Consider the following 18,798-nt stretch of genomic DNA (forward strand, 5'->3'; position numbering starts at 1 on the left):
AAGAATGGAAAGTTGTAGGAAGATTCGTGACAGGACAAAGGTAAGCTAAATAGAGTAAACGGGGGGAAATAGCAAGACCTGTTCATTTAGGCCTATCCTCTCTGTGTTCCTTCATTTTTGGAGATATTCCTCTTCTCCCAGGACAGGAGAGCCTCTCTCACATGAGGGTTTTATGACCTGCTTCAAGGGAAAGTCAAAGTTTTTTCTGAAGGTGGAAGAAATCATGAGAACAGTCAAATCTACGTTCGTTCTAATGGCCGCTGTTGAACACTGTGGGTTCACCTGTCTACTGAGAAGCAACAAGTCACAAGCAGAGCTAACAAAATAGAAGGAAGGGAGGGAGGAAGAATCCTCCTGCACATGCCATTTCTCAAATTCCTTCAGCTTGAAATATTCGGTGTGCCAAGATGCCATATTTTGAGATAGCATGTCTTGAACCTGATCAGAAATAATAATAACATCCTTGATTTTTGATACTATGTGATGAAATGCGTCAACATTTGAAAGATCTGCATAACTCAGTGAACTGATATTTTTCCCTCACCCAAAATGCATAATGTTACAAATATTCATTCTAAGTACAAGATAAACCCTGGATTTTAATGAAACAATGTAAGCTTATTGATGAAGTTTTAGATTCCACACTGCAACTGACCTTTAAGAAACTACTGCTTGTAGAGTTTGGGTTGGGTATTGAAGATTATCTATAGAAGTCCATATTTTCTTCATATACCTCAACCAAAACAAGGTATTGTAATAGACTAAATGCAGAAGCAGCTATGAGAATCCAGCTGTATTCTACTAAACCAGAGAATAAAGTGATTTATAAAAATGCTAAACAACCTCACTCTTATTTTTGGTTTTGAAAATATAGTTTTTTTCCATAAAAATGTTAATTTTATGAACATGCGGGTTTATTATTCAGTGAATTAATAAGCAAATATAAATGTTTCTCAGTTTTAATTTCTAACATGGTAAAATATCAATAGACGTAACCCACATGAACAAAAGCTCTTTGGGGTTCTTAATAATTTTTAAGAAGTAAAGGGGTCCATTGGGATAGGCCGGTGATGGGTATTAAGGAGGGCACATATTGCATGGTGCACTGGGTGTTATATGCAACTAATGAATCATGGAACATTGCATCAAAAACTGGGGATGTACTGTATGGCGACTAATATAACAAAATAAAAATTATTTTTAAAAAAAGTAGAAGAAGTAAAGGGGTCCTAAATCTGAGAAAGTTTGAGAACCACGGACTTAGATTATTTTAAGACCGTCCTAACTGGTCTTTCTCCTTCTGACCCATTCCACCCTTCCCCCTTCTCTCCTCAGTACATCAGCTGAGGTAACCTTCTATGGTATAAATTAGATTGTTACTCATTTACTCAGACACTCCCAGAAGCTTCTCGTCTCACTAAGAGTAAAAGCTAAAGTCCATACATTTACCTACAAAGCCTTCTGCAGTCTCACACCCTGTTACTTCCCTCCCTGGAACCATTTTCTACACTTTCCCACTGACTCCTCTCCGGCTGTGCTCACACTGCTCTCCATCCTCACACTTGATGGGCACACGTCTGTCTGAGGCTGTTCCTTCTGCCTGGAAAGCTCTTCCCACAGATGGTCACCTAACTCCCTCATCTCCTTCAGGTCTGGGCTCAAGAGTCACCTTCTCAACAAGATTTCTCTGGCCAGAGTAACGTTGCAAAACCCATGTGCACACTCCCGATTCCCTTCCCTCCTTTATTTTTCTCATAGCACTTATTTCCTCTAATATACTATATGTTTTATCAATTTATGTTTCATTTTCTTTCTCCCTCTTCTAGAATGTAAGCTTCAGGAGGACAGGGATTTTTATTTTATTAACTGCTGTGTTATGCACTGGTGCATAGTAGGAAGTCAATAAATACCTGTTGAATGAAAGAATGAATGCAGCATCTATGACCAATAATCTAGACTGGTCGTTTGCTATAATTAACCAGTGATACTATGGCAGTTTCTCCTCTTTAATCACTTATTTTATTATCTATGAATTACTTTATTTTGTTCTCTGAATTAGACCTTTTACATATCATTAGTGCACATTTAAACGTTTCTTTTTTCTCAACCACAGTGATGTTTTAAAACTTCAAAGCCTGGGTGGCTCAGTCAGTTAAGCGTCTGACTCTTGATTGAGGCTCAGGTCATGTTCTCAGGGTTGTGAGATCGAGCCCCACATCAGGCTCCACACTGGTATGGAGCCTGCTTAAGATTCTCTCTCTCCCTTTCCCCATCCTTTCCCCCAGTCATGCTCTCCCCCCTGCCCCGACCTCAAAAAACAAAACAAAACAAAATTTCAGAGCCTAAGACTCAAATGGTTCTGAGCCCTCAGGAAAACCCTGAAATTTCCCAGAACATGCAGACCTGCATTTGGGGACAAGTGGTTAAAGCTATCAGTAGAGATTTCTGAACCAACAAGCTAGGAATGATTTTTGTTTTTTTAGTATAGTTGACACACAATGTTACACTAGCTTCAGGTGTACAACATAGTGATGCCACAAGTTTATACATTACGCTAAGCTCACCCCAAGTGTCGCTGCCGTCTGTCCTGCTATATCACTATTACCACATGTCTGACTATCCCTTATACTGCCCCTTCCATTACCATGACTTGCTCATTCCGTAACCGAAAGCCTGTATCTCCCACTCACCCACATTTAAATGATTTTTAATTTACTCGTACGTCGATCCTTTTCAAAAAATTGGTGTATTTTAAAATTGGCAAAGGCTAATTCTGCCGTATTGGTAAGTGTGTGAAAACTGCATGGATATAGTTTAAATTTCCTTAAAAAAATCAAATATATCATTTCTTTTTTTAAAGGTTTATTTATTATTTTAGAGGGAGGGAGTGCAAGGGGAGAGGGAGTGGGAGAAAGACAGACTCAAGCAGACTCTGCTGAGCGCAGAGCCAGTGCAGGCAGGGCTGGATCTTGCGACCCTGACGTCACAACCTGAGCCTAAATCGAGAGTCAGATGCTTAACCGACTGAGCCACCCAGGTGCCCCTCAAATATATTATTTCTAAAACATTTTAATATTGTTTCATTTATTATAGGGAAACAAGGAAAAATTATGAGTAACTAAAAATCTCTTCACACAGCTACATAAACTAACAATATCAATAATTAGGAATAGTTTAACAATGAGAAATCTTGATCAGAAAATTTTGTTAAACACTATAGGTATAGTTTTATAGCAATAGTGACAGCAGGGATTTCTTTTAAGGTGGTGTTTTTATCCCCATCTCTATCCTAAAGGCTTTGGAAAGAACAAAAGCTTTTGCATGGTTCACAAAGTGATTTTGAGATGTTTTCGAAAAGCAATCAGCGTATGTTTTTCCCTCTTTGGAACTGGACCTGAGACCACAGGAACATGAGTGGAGCCCCAGGTCTTTCATGACTGTGCATCTCCAATGACTCTCCTGCTGGGACCCTAATAGGATTTATTCCCCTTTCACCTTCATCTGCTCTGGCTCCTCATGCTGTTCTATGGTATTTAGTTTAATGAAATAATCCCTGTGATCCACGGGGGTGAAAAAAAAAAAAGGAGCCTATCTTTTCCCTAAATAGATAGAGGATAGCTGAGGGAATTCAAAATTATGTTCTCTGCTGTCATTTTATGTGACCAATATTTGATGGCAATCCTGGATATGCTGAGCCAGGAAGACGACAGTGGTCAATCTCAAAATCTCAGCCATGGCTGGGCAGACGGCATCCCACAGAAGTCTATTTAGCCTTGATAATGTGGAAAGACGGTAACTGGGAGGGGTTTGGGATGGGGTGCGGTAAGAACTTGAAACAATCTAGTGTCCTTGGAATAAGCAAGAAAAGTGTATGTTTAATGATGGAAATAAGAGTAATAGACACTGGGAAGGTAATGGCAGTAGAAGTAAGCAAAATCCTCTTCTATCATAGAGAAAAGGTACAGATAATGTCTAACATGGATGCATCAAAAAATAGAGATATATTATTTAGAAATGTAAAAGTGACCACAAGAAAAACTTTTAATTATTTCATAAATTTAAAGAAGTTGGTTCTTGGGAAGAGTTGCTCCAGAGGACTGGAGCAAGGGAATCTTGTTTTATTATTATTATGATCTCTTCTCTTGTATTCTTTGATTTTTATAACCAAGTATATATAGGTAATATATATAGTAAAAATATATATGTATATATATATGTATAGTGTAAAACTTTTATATATAGTATAATAATATAATATATCTAGTTAAAATATTTAGGTAGTAAATCTGACCCCCTCTGATACTCAGGTTGGGGCTGGAGAGAGAGAGAAGGAGGAGGGTCTGGGATATCTGGCCAAGGATATGGTATATCTGATTTTGCTGTTGGCCTTGTTCAGGTGTGAATGATGAGCAAGAGGACTTGCGTGGCCTGCAGTTGTCCTGGACACATCCTGTCCAGATGTGGATGCAAGACAGGTAAAAGCTCATGATCGTAAAGAGCATGATGAAGTACGATTTCAAAACTGAGTTATTTCCGCATTCTTCGGATGGCCTAGAGAAATGGTCCTGTCCTGGTCAAGTTACCTATAGAGATTATAGACATGACATAGCTCTGGGGAGGGTTGCCCCCTTTCTTTGCCTCAGCCCCATAACAAGTTACACTTTAGAAAGAGAAGTCTTGATTCTGTGCTTCCTGCTTAGGCTGGTGTTGGAAGAGATACATGACTCTTCATAGCTTGTTGGTTCAGAAATCTTCTGGGCTGGTAGCTTTTACCACTTGTCCCCAAATGCAGGTCTGCATGTTCTGGGGAGCTTAATGGAAATGCAGATCCCTGGGTACCACCCAAGGCGATTCTCATACTGTAGGTCTTGAATAGCAGCAGGAACCCCTGGTGATTCTGACCGGGTGTGGGAACCACTGCTTTAGTCCCGTCTGGTTTATGTAACCCTCACAACGACCTTAAGAAATTGAAGACCAAAGCTCAAAAACATGGAGTCACTTTCCCCAAATCGTACTTACCAGTGAAGTCAGTACGCCATGGCATTGAACATCCACTCCTCCCAAACAGACCTCCTCCCCTAAAAAGATCCCTGATACGGAGGCTTTGCCAATTTTGGTGGTGTTGATACCCTTCCTGTGGCTGATTTCAAGTTGCCCACATGCCATGCCTGAGCTGGGAAGGTGCTCGAGAGCACATGAATATTTCCACAATATGCAGACACAGTGGCCTGAGTGGAGCTATAGGCATAACCTTACCGAGGAGCCTAGGTTATAGTCAAGGGCAGTAAAGTAATTAGGAAGTGGTAAGTCTGGAGTGTCCATTACCTTGTAATATAATTTATTTAATTGTAGGTTTAATTTTTAATAATGACTGAGTTGAGCCACTGGGTTTCACAGTCACCTGAAAGTTTAACACCTGACTCTCACGAGTGCGCCACGCCGGTGTGCCTGACTCTGAAGCCCACGTACTAGCGTTTTACAACACATGGGCTGTGAAATAGAGATCCTTTAAAATTTTTTCCTGAAATGAGATTTTAAAGGTCAAATATGTTTGGGAAGTACCACGTGGTTGATTTGCTTCTTGAAAAATCTACCCTTTAGACTGGTGTATTGTAGTCCCTAAGAAGTGCTGGGGTAAAGAGACCTATTAACCTCAACCCCAAGCTTCCCTTTGCGTGAAGCAGCATTCAGCATCCTGCGGCATGGAATCTCCTTCAAGTCCACTTTGGGACATGCTGCACATCTGGGGAAATCCTAGCAAAGTGATTAAGGCACTGGCTCTGGAGCCAGACCACCTGAGTCTGAATGCCGGCTCCACCATTTCCTTGCTGTGGGTCTTTGGGCAAATAGAAACTTCCCCAGCTACAACATAGGAATAACAGTAATTCCTATTTCCTATGGTCATGGTGAGGATTAAATGAGTTAGCATACAGGTAAAGTGCTTAGAGCAACGCCAGGCCCCTGAGAAGTGCTGCCTGAGTATACGCCAGGACTACCCTTGCTCTTACACCACTGGGCCTCTAGCCCAATCCTCCGTCTCCCGACTCAGGTTTCCCAGCAGTATGGAAGGAGGCAATGGTCTCTCGACATTCTTTCTTAAGTTCAAAGCATTTCTAGCCACACTAGAAGCATTTAGGTTTTGTCGTTTTCTTCCCAGAACCTGACAACTCGGACTGTGATTTTAGATTTTACATTTAAATAAAAATGCCCTTAATTAGAAACCATTTATATAGCCGGGGACATTGATGAGAGAGGAATTTTTTCTTGCCATCAAGAAGATAATGGTGACTTTATAGCAGGGCTCTTCCCTATGAGTCAGCATCCTCAGGAGCAGGAATTGTCACCTTTCACAGAAGACTGGCTCCAGGGCCTGGCCTTCCTAGCTCTCCTGCATCCATCGCTTCTCCCCGGGCACCTGAAGGGCACGAACCCCTCCACTGCTTTGCCTTCTTGCCAATTTAGCAAACTGCATTCTGCCTGAGTAAAAGGGATGGTGGTCAGGTGACTGCACACGGAATCGCACCAATGCGTTAATGGGTTAAGAGAAGCTAGCTGTGACTTCACCTTAGTTTCGTGGAAATCCGATTTTATTTGAAAAAGAGTGAGTATAGGCAAAGGGCATTGAAGACGGCACTCAAAAAAAAAAAAAACACATAAAAGACCAACAGACATAAAAACATTTCTAACCTCACTAATAATAAAGAAATATATTAAATTTAAGACAACGTATTTCTTACATCAGGGCAAAGCTATTTTTTTCTAATTGATAAAACCTAGTAGTGGCAAAAGTGTGAGGAAACCAGCATTCTCTTACACTATTATTATGGAGTATAGAATCTTTTTGGAATACTATTAAATACAAATCAATATTTGAAATGCATGTGTCCTTTGACACAGCAATTTGACTTTAGAAATTTATCGCAAGAAAAAATTGGGCCAGGAAGTAGAAGTGTGTGTTCAAAGAGGCTCGAAATGGCTCATAATTATAAAAAATTGGAAACAAAACTAATGTATGTGGTAGATTAAATTGTTGGTCTCTATTCTTCACCCCAATCTGCACTCACATGTCTTCATCATGAGCAAAGTCTGTTTCCCCGTTCCTTGACTTTGGACTTGGCCACGTGGTGTGCTTTGAATGGTACATGGGCAGATTCTTGGCTCCAGAAGGAGGATGAGAGACATACAGAGGAGAGCCACCCTTGCCCCTATAGACAGAGCAGCTATAAATTGAAGCAGAACTACCCAGCTGAGGCCAGACTAAATCCACCAAACTCCAGCCAACCTGCAGACATGTGATACGTATATAACATTATATATATCCATCTGTCTCTATATGTGGTATTTACATAGAATATGTATAATTATATGTTATGCATTATGTAGAAGTCACTGTTTTAAGTCACTGCAACTGAAGGGTGACTTGTTAAGCAGCAGTTGCTCACCGGTGCACCCATCGGTGGCACATGTACGTGGTACCAAACTGTGCCGCTGCTGCCAGGGATGGTACCATCTGTACTTACAGGCATGGAAAGATATCAACTCAATATTGTAAAGTGAAAGAAATCAGATTTCAGAACACAACCTGCCTAGGTACGATTTCACACACACAGATACAAGAACGGATGTTTTGGTTATTTCTAGAGGGTGGGGATCAGGATTTTTTTTTCTTTTCTCTGTAGTTTTGTATATTGCTTGTCATTTTTTTTTAAGATTTTATTTATTCATTTGCGTGAGAGACAGAGTGCTCACAAGCAGGGGGAGAGGCAGAGGGAGAAGCAGACTCCCCACTGAGCAAGGAGCCTGATGTGGGGCTCGATGCCAGGACCCTGAGATCATGACCTGAGCCGAAGGCAGAGGCTTAACCACCTGAGCCACCCAGGCACCCCTGCTTTTATTTTTCAAAGAGCACCCATGTTTTTTAGAATTAGAAACATGGCAACGGCATTGATTGTGAACTATACTAAGAGAACAAAAAAGACGAGTCCTTTAAGAATAAAGAGAAATGCAGCTAGGAAAAGAGGAGCCCAGGTTCCACGCAGCCTTGAAAGGTGGGCAGAGTTCAGGTGTGATGTACTGAGAACTAGAAATAGACATAAGAGTAGTTAGCATTGATCAGTGCTCACTCTGTGTACGCTGAGAAGTGAGCAATCTCGTGTAGTCCTCATAGCAACCCTATAAGGTCATAAGTTAACTCTCATTTTACAGAAAAAGAAACAGGTTCAGGGAGGATAAATAACTTGGTTTGGGTCACACAGCTTGGGTTCGAACCCAGGTCTGTCTCCAGAGCCCATCTTCCTTCCAGTATGCATGCTTATTCTCACTGCGCGGCTTTGAGGGAAGGAACGGCATGGAGGGGTGACAAGGAGGCACTAGGTATGGAGTCCAGATACCGAGCTCTTGGAGCTTGAGGGGCTGTGGCTAAAGGGTCAGTGGAGGGAGGGCATTATAGCACAGAGAATCGGTCAGAGAATCAGCCACAATCAGAGGTCCAATCCTATCAGCACTTAGGAGCTGAGCGATTGTGCAGTTAGCTAGGCGTCTCTAAACCCTGGCTTTATCCTTCCATGAAAATGTAGAATAAATAATAAATACCTCCTGCGTAGTCATGGGAATCACTCCAGTGCCTGGCACATGAGCCCCCAATCAATGGTTGCTAATATTTTAATGTAAGTAGAAGCACTTTGGAAAACATAAAATGCTCAACAGATACTAATAGTTGCAAGCTACAATTTGAATGAACACAATACTTGAGGCCGGAAGACATTCCAGGGGAAGAATCCACAGGGCTCGGCAACTGGCTGGAACCTGCAGATGAATGAATGTGACAAGTTCAAAAGGTCACCAAGGTTTCAAATCTGGAAAAATAGTGATGATCTTGATGAAGAAAGCTTCCTTACTGATTTGTGGGAAATGTGTTGAGAAGTCTGTTGGTGGCATTGAAGGCTGTCTATGAAGGATATGTTCATTCGTTCATTCACAAATACCTACGGCGTGCTCACCATGTGCCTGGCACTGTAGTATACTCGAGCACATTGTGATCTGAGGCGGTGGGGGCGGGGGGGACAAATCTGAATCAGATGATCACACACATAAATGTAAAATGCATCTGTGATCAATGCAGAGAGAAGAGGTACATGGGGTTATGAAAACAAAGAACCAGGAAATGTTTCCTGAGAAAGTGATGATTCAGCGGAGATCTGAGGGATGAACAGAAATTTAAGCAATTGAGTTCAGGTTGTCACTTTGCAGACGTGTGATCAGCTTCCAAGAGGCAGTTTATATTTGGTCATGGAAATCAGACATTCTTAAAATTGACCGTGCGCCTGAGGCTCAGGGAGGGCTCGCTAACATACCCCCTGCTGGGCCCAGCCACCGAGTCTGACTCAGGGAGTCCGGGTGGGGCCTGAGAGGTGACGCCAGCGCCGCTGACCTGGGGCCACAGGTTAGGAACCCCGCTGTAAATGAACACCCATACCACTTGCCACCTCACAGAACTAAACACGAGCCACTTCTAACAAATGTTTTCCAGGTTGCTCACCACAAAAATCAATTTCCAAAGTCTTTTGGTTGAAATGTTTTTACACCAGGTTGAATGTTAACAGTACACGTTCAACCTCTTTATTGAAAAATGAAAAAACAAAAAACACCACCGTAATCGGAGCCTCGCCCTGCAGTTAGCTCTGGGTGAACAAATGTCAAAGCACCGCAAACAATGCTAATGGAATCTTTGAAGGGGAAGAGGAATGCCTGCCCCCAAGGCCGCTGTGGGTGCAGAGCCAGAGGAGGGGCCCCGGGGCGAGCTGGCCCGGTAGTGGGTTGGTTCAAGATGATCCTATGATTTCTGGCATGGGAATTCTGTTCCTTGGAGGCTGGGAAAAGGGAAAGCTGTCAACCATTAACCACTGATGTATTCTAATACTTTGCAACAACACCACACAAGAAATGCATGAATATATCCCCTTTCTAAACAACCAAAGCACTACAGATAAGGCCTTCTCAGCACTCATTCTCTTCCTTTCCCCAGAACTGATTTCTGATGTCAGTTTGGCGTTTATGTTTCCAGACCCTCTTCTATGCAGTTTCTGTGGGAACCATCGATTCTGGTTTCCCGTGATGCTATCAAGCTCTGCGTCGTCCCACAACTTATTCTTTTTTCCACTCATCAGTATGTCCTATGGATTTTTCCATGTCAGCTCAGATCTCCAACCATGCTCTTCTTATTTTTTGCATATTATTGCAGAAGATAGAACTAACTTAGGACAGGCATTTAAGCTGCTTCCTCTCCTGCCAGTTTTGCTGCCATTTTGTTCTGTTTTTTCGGTGCCTACAAGCAACACTGGAGGGAACATTCTTGTACGTGCCTTCCCATAGGCAGGTGTGGTGCTTCTTGAAGGCACATGTGGAGAAAGAGAACCACAGAGGCCCAATATTTGAGTGTTTTATGTTTTAACAGATATTGCCAGGCTGGCCCTCTACTCCCACCCATGGGGGGCACTGCTTCCTTGTACATGTGCCAATAATTGGTAATACCAAATGTTTCCGTGCCACCATGCCAAAAAAAACAGTATTTCATTCAAGTTTTAATCTTCATTTCCTTCATTACTAGTAAATTCGAGCATATTTTCATATTTCTACTGTCCATTCAATTTTCTTAGCTGTGAGTCACCTAGTCATGATCGTTCTTTTGGGTTAACTTTCTCCTATTGATTTGAGACATTCCTTATGAAATCTAAACGGGAATCTTTTGTCTATGTTTTGCGAACACTTTCCCCTCTGTGTTTTCATTTTAGCTTTGTTTATGGATGTCTCTTCTAGGCTGGAGAAGTTTCATCTGGGAATAGTCAAATTCATCATCCTTTTCCTTTTAAGGGCTTTGCTTTCTGCGTCTTGTTTAAGAGGGTCTTTATTACCGTCTTCAACTATCTTGGACCCACTTATGTGAATTATCTTTAACATCAGTGAGTTGTAGAGCCAAAAGTGATCTCACAGGCAAGACAGTCAATTTCATTGTAAAGCTGAGGAGGTGAGGCACAAGCAGGGAACGTGGTGTGTAAGGCTAACACAACTCCCCCCGTCCACAGCTGAGTGACAGAGCCAGGCCTTGAGCCCGGGGTTGCAGATCTCGAGGAAGGTGACTCTAAATCGTTCCCTGATGCACCGCCATGACCCTGAACAATCGTATACAGAGAGGCCGCTGACCAAGAGAAAGCTTCATTACAGTTAGCACTGGGGACCAGGTCAGAGGGATTGGGGGAGATGCATGCCCCTCCCCAGAGCCAGGCTGCCTGTCCCCTCACTTAGGGGGAGGCGGCGTGGCTCTACTACCTACAAGCTGTATGACCTTGAGGAAGTGATGTGCTGCCTCAGTTTCCTCATCTGCATGGTAGAGATCAATAATAGCACATACCACAAAGGGTTGCTGTGAGGTTATATGCAATGATTTATCCATAAGGATTTAGCAGGTAATTGTGTCCAGTAAGTATCAGCTATTATTAATAAAAATAACAAGTTATCATTATTCTTGCTTGTTTCTGGAAACTTCTGTAACTTAGGTTTCTGAGGCCTTACCAGCTCATGGGTGCCTGTTTTGGGCAACTTTTGTCTACTCCTCCAGATCCCACCAGCCCACTTTGGACTCCAGCCACTGTGTGGTGACCAGTTCAGCATAGACTTCAGCCTGCTTTGAGCAGGAGCACCTGTCAGTACCTCCTGTTGGGCTACCTCTCATGCCCCAGGCCTTCTCTGACAGCCTGGGTGGGATGCCTGAGAACCTGCTGGAAGTGCTGGGCAATTAACACCCTCGGTCCACTGTGACCAAGAGGGGACTGAGCCAGTAGACAAACGCTTCCCTCTTTCATCCCTGGGCACAGTCCTGAGGTGCATGCCATTAGATTCCCAGAAGCTCCCGTGCATCACGGGGTGGCTGACTCCACAACACATCCTTGTAGTGTATGTCTCACTTCCACTTGTCCCTCCCTCCTGCTCCTTGGGATCATATTCCCAAATAAACTAACTTCATGCCAGCCTTTATCTCAGGCTCTGCCTTCAGCGAGCCCAGGCTGAGACCTAATGGGACAGAGGTATCTCAACTCTCACATGTTGGTCTCCAGCACAGGACCTCAGGCTCAGCCCCCCAATCCAGCACCTTCCTCCTCCCACAGTATTTCTGGGAATCCTCAAGTCCAGCTCCCCTGTTTCCATGAGTCTTCCCCACGTGTTCTTTGCTCTGGGACCCTCACTGATCATTACTGTCTGAGAAGCCACGGAAGGTACTCTCTTGTCCCTTCAGGTCCTGCCTGTGCCGGGTGAGGAGGTCGTCCTCCTCAGAGCACTGTGTTCTGGTGTTTCCAGGCCTGCAGCCCAAGGAATGAAGGCAGCCCTGCATTCCTGGAGCACTCGCTCAGGGAAGCCACAGGGCAGTAGAGAGGACGCGCCCTCTAACCGTCTCTTGTCACCTACCCATTTGGCAGACGGCTTGGATCCGTCCTGCAAACGGCTGCTCCAGCTTACCCTTCTCTTTGCCCTCTTAGGGCTCAGACACAAATCTGTGGGACCAGGCTGGGGACCAAGAGCCTGGCAGACACCCTACTCCCCTCCCCAACCTTGTCTTTCCCCCTAAACAACAGCCTTTTCAGGATTAGGAAACCAAACTCATCTGTTTATCTCACAGATATCTGAACCCCATTTTAGACTATAGCCAGGACCCTGGTGTACTTGAAAGATAAAGGGCCCCCTGCATTTTACTGGTACTGATGTGTGCATCTCAGAAAGAATTGTTTCACTGGGCCTGAGACATACCTGGTAATTTTCATTCACTGGGACTTAGCTTCCTGTACCCCTCCTCCAGGCAAGGTTGGGAGTTCCTTTTGCTATCAGACAGAACCTTGTATGGGATCTGACTCCCGTCTATGTTGCAATCATTTCTAGTGCTGACACTCCCATCAGACTGGCCAAATCTTGAAAACAGGCTGTCTTGCTTTGCCTTTAAATTCCCAGTTTACAGCCTGGCACTTCTAGGCACTCAGAAAATGTTTTTGAAGTGAATGAATAAGGTGATAAGACATTGAGATCTTCTGGGAAGTGGAACTATCACTAACAGATGGATTCAGACACAGACCAGCTCGGTAAGACGGGTAGCACAGAGGCATTTAAATACTCAACTTGTCCCTTCCTCTAGGCTGTATGCTTCATGACAACAAAGAGTCCATGTTTACTGCTGTATCCTCATACCCAGAAGAGAGCTTAGAACCGTATATGCCCCCATCAATATACATTGAATAAACGAATGAACTACAGATTTACTTCCATATGTCTTCTCTCTGGAGACACTAACTGGCTTGATTTTCTGGTTTTCTTCCCCTCCCAGGGAGGAGGGGGGAATGGAGCTAATCTTCCTCCCCCCCCCCAACCCAATGGTGTACTGCAGATGCATTTTTGCAGATGTAAGCTTGAACCTCAATGTCAGGCAAGCCAGAAGTGCACCCCAGAGAGCCAAGAGGAGCAGTCATCCAGAAACACAGTGCTCTGGATGGGCTGAGAGCAGGTGAGAACTTGGCCACTGAACTGAAACTGTAGGGCAGAAGGTAGAGGGTACTGTGGTATATTTTTTTTTCTTTTGATTTATTGCTTTTGTAAGAAGTGGCTTATGTACCAGAGAATTATGAAGATAATGTAAAAATCACTACACATCCTGCAATCCTGAGGGAACCAGTGTTAACATTATGAGCATCCTTGCAAGCCTTTCTGGATGCATGTGTTAGGTTACGTTCACCTACAAATGACTGACAGCCAAAATGATGATGATGTACACATGATCACAGCTCATTTCTCTCTCACGTGGACATCTGCTTAGGTGGTTCAGGATGGGCAAGGATCTTCACCGTGTCAGTCACCCCGGCTCATTCCGTCTTGTCACTATATTGCATGTGGCCTCCATCTCATGTTTCCAGGGACAGCATCTGCGTTCTAGAAAACAGAGGAAGGTGGAAAAAAGATTGCAAAGGAGGCCAAAGGAATATATATATTTCTGCTTATATCCCATTGGCCTGAACTAAGTTACGTAGCTGCAAAGGACGTTGGGAAATGTAGTCCTTGTTCTGGCAGCCATCTGCCCAGCTACAAATCCTATTACCATGAAAGAAGGGAGAAACGGATATCCAAGGTATCTGGCAGTCTCTGCCATAGTGCTTATGCAATAATACATAACAGGATCACAGGGAGTGTAATATGGATTACAAGCTCTGGAGATAACTGTGGGTTGAAATCTGGCTTTGCCACTTACTCTTCAGTTTACTTGTCTGTAAACTTGGGCATTATAACAGAACAAACCTATTCCATAGGACTGTTGTGATAATTGATGAACTGATGTATTTAAAAGGGCTTAACACAGCGCCTGACAATAAGCTCTCAGTAAAGTGGCCTGTGAATCTTCTTTTTTTTTTCCTAACACTCCCCAATACGGCATGGATAAAGTTCTAAGTCATCATCTGTAAATTTACTTGTCTTATCCTTTTAATGACTTCATAGGATTCCATTATGTGGCAAGAACATAACTTATTTAACTAGTCCCCCCTTGATCACCATTTTAGGTTGTTCCTAATTTTTGCCATTATCAACGATACTTGCATCAACATTTTTTTGTCCTTGCATGATTATCTCGCTAGGGTAAATTTCTGGATATGGGATAGCTGGATAGGGTGCATGCAAGCAATTTTTATAAGTAATGATATTTCGCCAAGTGTGGGTATTATTAACAGCTAGCTCCTGAGGACGTGGGAACATTCCAATATAGCCAAGTTTTGAGCACCTACTATAGGCTGAACCTTGTGCTAGTTGCTGCAGAGGGTCCAGAGATAAATAAGCCATGCCCTGAAATCAGGGAGGAAATAACCAGTCAGGATTTGTGAATGCAAAATTCGGATGCTGTGCGTATTGATGACCTGGGGCTCGAGCTAGGCTGGGAGTCTGAGAAGGTCTCCCTGAGGAAGTGCTATTTCACCTGGGACCTGAGGCCCAAAACATGTGGGTGTGGGGAAGGGGAGGATTGGAGCAGGAAAGCATTATCCAGGGGGAAAGGAAAATGTGTGTCGAACAGGTAAGATAATGGCTGAGAGCATACACTCTAAAGCCAGAGTGTCCAAGTCTGGCTCTGCCTCTTATTATCGGGGAACGACTTCTTTATGCCTTGGTTTTCTCATCTTTGCAATGCGGGTGATAGTAATTATAGGGTTATAACCAAGACTGAAGAAGTCAATGCACAGAAGTATTTAGAAGAGCTCCTGGCACTAGAAAGCACACTGTGTCAGCTGGTATTAACGCTTCCATCTTCCTGCCTTTGCTTAAAAGTCCGCCAAGACTGAGAGTTCAACAGTCAGCATCAAAGTTACCCATTTGTTTCTCCTGTTTTCCCCAAGGGTTTCTTCTCTCGTTCTTACAACCTTTATTGCTGAACACCTCCCAGAGTGTAAGCAAAATAGTCCCAGACCCAGGCTTCAAGAAACAACTCTCTGGTGGTGAGAGATGCTTGAAATTAAAAACCTCACACAAACAGAAGCCCATGCAGCTATGAACCAATTTGTGTTGTGTAGAGAAGCACAGGGTCACCTGTGAGGGCTGATCAAGGGCAGGTCCAGCGAGGACATGACAAAGAAGCCAAGACCTAGGAGACTAGGGGGTTAGGGGAGAGAGGAGGCCGGCAGAGGGAGCAGCCTCTGGAAGGACCCTGAGAAGGGCTGGTGTAGCACAGGGGCGGGACTGAGAGTGGGCTTAGGAGAAGAGTGAGTGAGTGAGGGCAGAGGCACAGAGGAAGTGCCCCAGGAGGCAGTGGCTGGAGCCCAGGAGGTCTCCAGCCCCCAAAGACCACCTTGGCGTCTCAGGGTGAGCGTGCGGCCTGAGTCCCATCATGAACCCCTATGTAGCCTCTCCAAGCTCTTCACTTTTGCCACCCGAAAACTACCTTCCTTCCAGCCACTAGTTCCTCAAACTTTCCTTGTACTTGGCTCCCAAATAATCCTGAGCTCAGCAGGAAAGTCCTCCAGACGAGCACTTTTTCAGGAAAGAAACAGCATCTATTGAACACTAGTATGGACCAAGGAATGCTCTGAGCCTTTTACCCATCTTACCTCATTTACTGCCTGACAATCTATACAAGTAGTATTATCCTTCTTTTGATAAATAAGAAAATAGAGACCCAGAGAGCATCAGCAACTTGCCCAAAGGCACACAGCCTATTAGACGGTAGAGTCAGGTCTGTGAGGGCCAAGTGTGAACAATGACTCCATATTGCTCAGGCCATGGGGCAGGCATGGTGTTTCACATGGGCTTGTTAGAATCGCAGGAAAGCACTTCGCTGTGCAGTGTGATACAGTTTCAGGCAGCAGCAAGCTGAAAATTACAGAAACCTCTTTTCAACCAAGTGTAGAGTTCATTAAGCTGCAGGGAGCTCTTAATATCTTCAGCATTCCCCGGCAGCTCTCTGCTCCATGAATAAAGGAAAGAACTAATACCCATCCCTAAAAAGGTGAATGAAAGCTTTTGCTAACTAAATACTGCAGATGAGCGTCTCCCTCATTTGGCCGCAATTACCTCGGCTGGTCCCAAGTTACATCATTGCTAGTGAAATGATTAACGAAATAATGGTAATGATACCAAAGGTAAATTAAATGGAAATAAAGGGAGCTCAGTGTACTATTCAATTTCCCACTTGGGGACCACTCCTAAGTTGTGTCCTTCAGCTTCCCACTGGGAATTTCCACATGTAAATAAATATGCCTGGTTGAAACTGCAAACTTAGACCTCCGTATGGGTCTAACATTGAGGCCTGACCCTGGGATTGCTTCTCTCTCCTGCCAGGGAGAGTTCCCGAGGCTAATGTCAGTGAAGATGGATTCCCCCTCCCCCCAAAATGTTCCAGTGAATTATGTAAATAGAGACAAACACCTTATAGGACTGACCTCTGTCACAGAATTTGACATCCTCCTGCCCTAGCCAAACCAAGTGGAAAATTGGATTTAAAGAAAACGAATCAGGACTTCCATTGCAACCCAGATGCTTTGTGGTGTCTGGGTTCTCACCACCACAAATCAACAGAACCCCACCAAGAAAAATTACCAGCAGATGTGACAAGGAATGGGCATGACAGTAGGGGTCCACTTGGTGTCATCAGCAGGTACGTATCTCGTCAGAAGCCCTTTTACTTGGGTTTCAGCCATAGTCATTAGTTTTTCTAATAGTTCACCCTACAAGAAGAATGAGAGCCCTGGGTTTAAAATCCAGCTCTCCCTCTTATTAACTGTGTGATTTCAGACATGTTACTTAAAAAGCGCTCTGGGAACCATTTCCTCATCTTTAAAATAAGGATAATAATAGTACCTATTAACAATGTGGCTTTGAGAAGTAGTCAGAGAATACATGTTTCAGTGCCTGACCCAGACTAATTGCTCAAGAAATGAGGTCTGTTCTTACTACTATTAGCCTCCAAGTAAAGGTTGATTCCATTTCAGGATGAGTATAAATTTGGTTTTAGACTCTGATTTTTAACATGACTTGAGGCTGTCTTAGGTCTTGAAGTTATACTGATATCAGGTTGTATAAAATTAAACTGTTCTTTTAAGAATTACATACCTGACACCTACTAGTAATGTAATTTGGAGCAAACCCTACCTTCATGGGGTCTTAGTTTCCTTTTTTGTTCAACTGAAATTGAACAAAGATAGACAAAATTATAAGACTCTTAGAAGGTGAAATTATAAAAGAGATGAAATTATAAGACTCTTAGAAGAAAACATAGGAGTAAACTTTCATGACCTTGGATTAGGCAATGATCTCTTAGATATGATAAAAAATGGACAAGTGGTAAAAGAGAAGATTCCCAAGTTGGAGTATATCAGAACTGAAATCTTTTGTGGTTCAAAAGACACCATCAAGAAAGTGAAAAGACAACCCACAGGACAGTAGAAAATATTTGCAAATCATATAAATTGGATAAGACTTGAATCCAGAATCTATAAAGAACACTGACAACTCAACCACAAAAAGACAAACAAAACAATTTTTGAGTGGGCAAAAGATTTGAATAGACATTTCTCCAAAGAAGACAGGCAAATGGCTAATAAACATACAAGATGGCCAACCTTATTGGCCCACAAGGAAATACAAATGAAAACCATATGAGCTCGTACTTCACACCTACTAGAATGACTGTAAAAAGGACAGTCAGTAACAAGTATTAGTGAAGCTGTGAAGTGGAACCTACATTGCCAGTATAAAAATGTGAAAAGGGGCAGCCACTTTTGGAAAACAGTCTGGCAGTTCCTCAAAGGATAAACATAGAGTTACTTAACGACCCAGGAGCTCCACTCCCACGAGCCAAGAGAAATGAAAACATACGTCCGCACAAAAACTTGTACAAAATAGTCACAGCAGCATTGTTCATAATAGCATCGAAGTGGAAACAACCCAAAGGTCTACTGACTGATGATGAACCTTGAAATCATTAGCCTAAGGGAAAGAAGCCAGTCACAAAAAACGACATGTGATTCCATTTTTATAAAATGTTCAGCATAGGCATATGTGTAGAAACAGACTGCATAAGGCTGGGAGCGGGGAGGTTGGGAGAAAGTAGGAAATGACTGCTGGTAGGTATAGTTTCTTTTGGGGTGCTGATGAAAATGAATTTTTTAAAAGATTTATTTATTTTAGAGAGGATTGGGGAGAGGGAGAGAGAAACCCAAGCAAACTCCCCGCTGAGCAAGAAGCCCGACGGGGGCTCCATCCCACTACTCTGAGACCATCACCTGA

This window comes from Ursus americanus, chromosome 24, assembly GCF_024610735.1.
Source record: "Ursus americanus isolate L20-20 chromosome 24, mUrsAme1.1.p, whole genome shotgun sequence".
NCBI classification, from domain to species: domain Eukaryota; kingdom Metazoa; phylum Chordata; class Mammalia; order Carnivora; family Ursidae; genus Ursus; species Ursus americanus.